Here is a 6,000-nt window from a genome sequence, read left to right as displayed (position 1 = left end):
TGGATGGCTATCTGTCGGGGATGCTTTGATTGAGAGTTCCTGCATGGCAGAATGGGGGCAGACTGGATGGCCTTTGTGGTCTCTTCCAACTCTATGATTCTATTAATTGGATTCCAAAAAACAAGCTTTCTCAAGCATCGCCTAGGAGGATGTAAAGAATAGCTTCTTTTCTGGGGTCCACAACAACTTTGTGATGAAAAATAGCAGCTAATGGCTTCCATGCCACTGTGGTGGTGAATCTGTTCTGAGGTTTCAGTCCAAACTTTCAAGATGTCAACCCAATTGAGGGCTGGGGGGATAGACTCTAGCATCTTGGGTTGCTTCTTTAAATCTCAGATGAAAACCCAGAGACAATTCATTTCCCCATTTACGTGGACGCTTGATAGAGGACATTATATTTTAAACAGGCAATGGGAGAGATACTATTGAATACCAAAGTCAGGATTGACTTAGCCATTGTACTTCCAGTTTCTATGTATGGTTAAGAAAGCTGGACAGTGAAGAAAACTGATAAGAAAAGAATAGACTCATGGAAGCTAAGCAGGGTCACTCCTGGTCAGTACTTAGATAGGAGATTCCCAATGAATATCAGGTGCTGATATTCTGGTTTTACCATCTCTGCATATTACTTGCCTAAGAAAACCCTATAAAATTCATGGGGTCACTATAAGTCAACAGACAACAGGAAGAAATACACACACACACACACACACACACACACACACACACACACACACAGAAATGTGATCATGGGTATAATACCTCCTCTGCTTTTATCCTTACTTTCTTGCAAAGGTGAAGCCGAAGGCTTTCATGGCTGGCATCCATCGTTTTTTGTGGGTTTTTTGGGCTATGTGGCCATGTTCTAGAATAGATTCTTCCTGATGTTTCGTCAGCTTCCTGAAGATGCTAGCCACAGATGCTGGTGAAACGTCAGGAAGAAACTCTTCTAGAACATGGACACATAGCCTGAAAAACCCACAAAAAACTTTGCTTGCAAAGGGTTTGCTTTGATCCTTTGACTTCTGTATATTCCTTGCTTAAGAAACCCTATGAAATTCATGGCATCTCCACAAGTCCAGCTGTGACTGGAAGGCACATTTCTCCCCGCATACACTATAAGAATACTTTGGGTTCTTTATCAATGCAGTAACGTAGCTTCCTGCAGGGCTTGATGCTCATGTTTAGTAGTTAACTCATTAATTGAGACTGATAAGAAGTCCTGGCAGTTTCCCAAAGTATCCTCCATACTGAACAGCACTTTCACTGCCAAAATCTAGCAGGGCCTTGGTTGATATCCCTGGCTGAGTATAGGATTAGTATCTGTCCAGATACTTTATGCTGCAAATAAAATGCTTGATTTAATATTGTGATCAATTGTAATGCCTTCCAGAGCTGAAGCCAAATGTTTCTTCTTCTGTTTCGGCTCCTGCGAAAGTTTGATTTTCTTCCTTTTCACGATAAAGTCTAGTCTCAGTTGCTACAGCTATATAACCTTGGTTTGCCATGGGGCTGAGCATTTAGAAGAGATACTTTCTCTTCTAAAGAAACTGAAAAATGAAAATAAATGTGGAATTGGAGGATATAAAGAAGTTTGGAAATTATTGATTAATGATAAATTAACATGTACACTGGAAGTAAAAAAAGGTTTCTGGAAAAGAAATGATTTTGACGAAATATGGAAAAAATGTATTGAAAAAGTATTAAGAAAAGAAGATGGGAAATTACCTTCACAAGATGAATTAAAATTTTGGATGGAGTATAAGGATGGAAATGGCTCCTGGTGAGGGGTGCACCAAGGTGATATTTAGTTATAGAACAAGAAGAATGTAAAAGTGTGTGTGTGTGTGTGTGTGTGTGTGTGTGTGTGTGTATATATATATATATATATATGAAGAAAATGTGATGGTTGTATTGTAAAACTTTGAAAATATTAATTAAAAAAAGAAGAAGAGATGTTTTCTTTTTGATCTGGATCCATGGGGAGAAAAACCTGTGTTTTCTCAGGGGTATAGTGATGGGGAAGGAGGAAAAGTGGTCATTGCCTCCAGTAATGATTCTGATCCCCCCCCCAAATGAAATTGTATTTCATTCCCCAAATTTCTAGCATTTCTGAGAGTAAGACACTGAAAATTGTTCACCCTTAAAACTCTCCTATTTGCGGTGTTCACATTCCTATAGTAACGTTACCTCCTCTTTTTATTGCATGGATAAACTGGATTTCTAAATGTTCATCTGAAGGTTTAAATGCCAGAAATTTGGGGGGGTGGGGGCGGGAAAAAAATCCATAAGGAACAGATTTTTTACTCTTATAGTTACACCTCATGGATCTCATTTATTCTTTACATTTTGTGGTAATGTGGAATGAATTGTTATATCATTGTTATATCATTTCATCACTTATTACCCTTCCATATGGTGGACATTTGGAACTTAACTTCACTGTCCTGTCCTCTGCATCCACAGTGCTTTCATGGATAGAAAGTATTAAACAATTAAATTAATCTACGGTGAGAAAGAATATTTAGAAATATTTGAACAATGAATGGGGAAAAATGTGTTTCTAGAGCCTCAAAAAAACCCCATGAGAAAAATCCTGATTGATGAAAAACCTGCACATGGAATTTTTTTTGAGCAGAAGTCAGCATTTTCTGCCCAGAAAATGTTATTTCCTGCACCGAAAATGCTGTTTTCTGAGAGAAAAAAATACAACATGCAAATTTTATGCAGAATAAGCAGTTAAGAGTGTGAATAATCTTCAAAAACTGTGAGGATTTCAGTGACCTTTCATTTAATGCAGCAGCAGATAGAAAATTGCTAAAATTCCTCACTGCTTCCTGTAGAACTAATATAGTGAAGAATTACATCTCTGTTTGGTGCAAGAGGGGGATATAGTCCTTTCTCTGTCAATTTCAATTGATATTGGGAGTTACTGTTGCTGTCTTTCAAATTAAAAATATGCCTCCTGGGGAGGGAAACACTTGTGGCCTTCTTTCCTTAATATTTTAAGCTGTGTAATGGGACATTGACAAGAGTTTCCCAAGGTGTATTGGTACTCTACTAATGTGCATTGGCACTCCCTACCTAGTGTCCCAATGGATAATGGAACTGATGTGCATTGGTCCTCTTGTGCATCGGTCACTTTGCCCACTCCCATACGTTAGTACCATAACAACAGCCCCTTCTTGGATAATGAAAATGTCCAAAATCCCCAAGACATAAGTCCACTTATGAAGATGTAAGTCCCCAACAGGATTCCAGCTAATGTTATTATTGTACCTGTTGTTAGTGGGGACAGGGACGTTATCCATCACCGCATCAGACTGCCCTGTTCTTTTTAAGCTTAGGTGCAACCCTTAAAAACTTGTTCCCTCTCCCATTGTCTCTCTGGCTTTTCCTAGAAAGATCACAGAGAGAAGATGGGGATCAATACAAGTGCAGTAAATGCATTTTTGGACTCTCCTTGGGAATGTGGACTATTACACTACTGTCCGTAAGTCTCTTTTTCCTTTACTTTCTTTTTTTTCTTCACACCTTGGCCCATTTTATTCCATCTGTTTTAGGTGAGGAAGGAACAGCTTCAAGCATGTTTCATTTTCATTGACATTATTTTTGATCTGTCAAATACCGCTGTCAGAAGCTCCTCTGCTAAGTGCTGAGGAAGGAAGGCTCTCCACCAATTTGTTCCTCTGACAAGCCAGCCTGCCAAGAGATGACTCTTTTGACATGTTAGTTGTTTGGAGACTGCATCTTTTTTAAAACTATAAAGACAATCACAGCCTTCAGCCCCATTCCATCAGCCTCTGCTTGTCAACATGGCTTTGCTTCAGCTGATTCCTTCCAGTCCCTCTCAAGGCACAGAGAGAACAGGGCTAGTTTCTTCAACCTTTCTCCTTGGGTCTTTCTTAACTTGCCTTAAAAATGCTCTGCCATACATCTTCACTGTCAGTAAACAATATTGGCTAGACTCCTGTTGGATTCTTACATTTTTGCAAGTGGACTTATGTCGGCGGGAATTAGAAGCAGAATCATGGAATTAGTTCATGAGCATTTATTCGGTTAAGCTGGAGTTTTGTGTGAATTTGCAGATAAGGTCAAGGAGGAATTTAGGGCAGAAGAGCAATTCAAGGTCTATATTTCATCTTTTGAGGAGCTCTCCCCAAAGCCACGCTTGCCAACTTCTGCAATTTTACTGTAGGTTGTGTAGGTTTATCGGTATTGGAAAAGCCACAATGGGAGAAAATTTGCATGTTCCTCATACTCTTAAGACATTCTCCAATTGCCAGTGTTGAGGAGAAAAGTCAATGGGGTCCGCCAAAACAAAACAAAACAACCACAACACAAAATCAAAATGGAAACTTTGCTTTTTTAAAACAACAACAAAGCACTCTAATTATTGTTGTACTATTGATGATTTTTTTTAAAGAGTTAAAATTAGATTTGGTTTAATTTGTGAGCATGTTTAATATACTTTTATGTAAAGAGATTTTGTAGCATCTTTGTGACCAATGGAAGAAGTCAGGCTGAAGAAGTAGACTTATGGTACCAACTTCTTTCATTCTCTCAGTTAGTCTCAAAGGTGCTACGAGACCCGTTTGAGTACTGATCCAGAATTAACATGGCTATGTCTTTGAATTCTACTACAGCCAGCCCTCTGTATCTATGGATTCTTTATCCACCGATTCTGCCATCCAAATATTCTAATAAGGTATAAATATTCTAATAAGACATAAATTTCAAAAAGCAAACCTCAGCTTTGCTATTTTATATAAGGGACACCATTTCACAATGCAAGTGTATTTAACGGGACTTGAGCATCCACAGATTTTGGTATCCATGGGAGGTCCTAGAAAGAAGTATCAGTGGATATCCAGAGCTCACTGTAGTATGCTTTCAGCCTATTTAAATGACTTTTATTGTTTTAAACAATTTAAAACAATTGAATAATTTAAAGTCGTTGAGAGATTCTGCACCTATGGATTCAACCATCCACAGCTTAAAAATACTAAAAAATAGCAGTTCCCCAAAGCAAATCTTGATTTTGCCATTTTACATAAGGGACACCATTTTACTGTGCCATTGCATTTAATGGGATTTGAGCATCCATGGATTTTGGTATCTATGGTGGATCCTGGAACCAAATCCCAGCAGATACCAAGGGCCCATTGTATTTAATTATATTCTAAACATTTGTATGATGTAATTTTTAAGCAGCTATATGTGCTTTCACTTTTGTAAGCCACCTGGAGTTCCAAATGGGAAAAAGGTGGGATATAAATTTACAGCACTTTATAAATAAAAGATAATAATAATAATAATAATAATAATAATAATAATATAAATAAAACATCAGCACCACCCTCAACAGAATCCCTATATAGTTTCCTGAGCTAGCCCCAATGGGTACATTAAGATTGATTTTAAAGGACAGGCCAACTGAAGATTTTTTTTTTGAAAGACTGGAACTCATTTATGTACTTTTTGAATAATAAGGCACTTAACAGATTTCAATAAAATCCAAAATTCTCTGCCTAACAAAGGGATTTGTATCCTCACAAAGGACAGAGACATCCTGGATCTCAAAGGAAGTACCTTTATGTGTTGCTGATGTTATCTGCTGGACTTTAATATTTACATGGCCAGAAGGAAAAGGGCCTACATGGATATCTCTCCATATCATCTTATCTGAGAACAACATCTTGACAAAGTGCAGGCCTGTGACTAACATTGTTACATTTTATTTCCTCCTGTATGATTTTTAACACCTTTACCTGATGAAGAAGCCAGTGGAACTTCAGGAGCTTGCGATTTGTATTTTTTGCATTTTTGGTTGGTCCAATAAAGGCATCTCTGTTTTGTGGATTTTAGATGTTATTGTACTAGTGTGGCGGAGTGGCTTGAGCACTGGACTATGACTCCCGAGAATGGGGTTCAAATCCCCGTTTGGCCATGAAACCTGCTGAGTGACCCTGGGCAAGGCACACTCTCTCAACCTCATAG

Source organism: Sceloporus undulatus, chromosome 6 (genome assembly GCF_019175285.1).
Source record: "Sceloporus undulatus isolate JIND9_A2432 ecotype Alabama chromosome 6, SceUnd_v1.1, whole genome shotgun sequence".
In the NCBI taxonomy this organism is placed as follows: Eukaryota; Metazoa; Chordata; class Lepidosauria; order Squamata; family Phrynosomatidae; genus Sceloporus; species Sceloporus undulatus.
Note: the sequence above shows the minus strand (reverse complement) of the source record.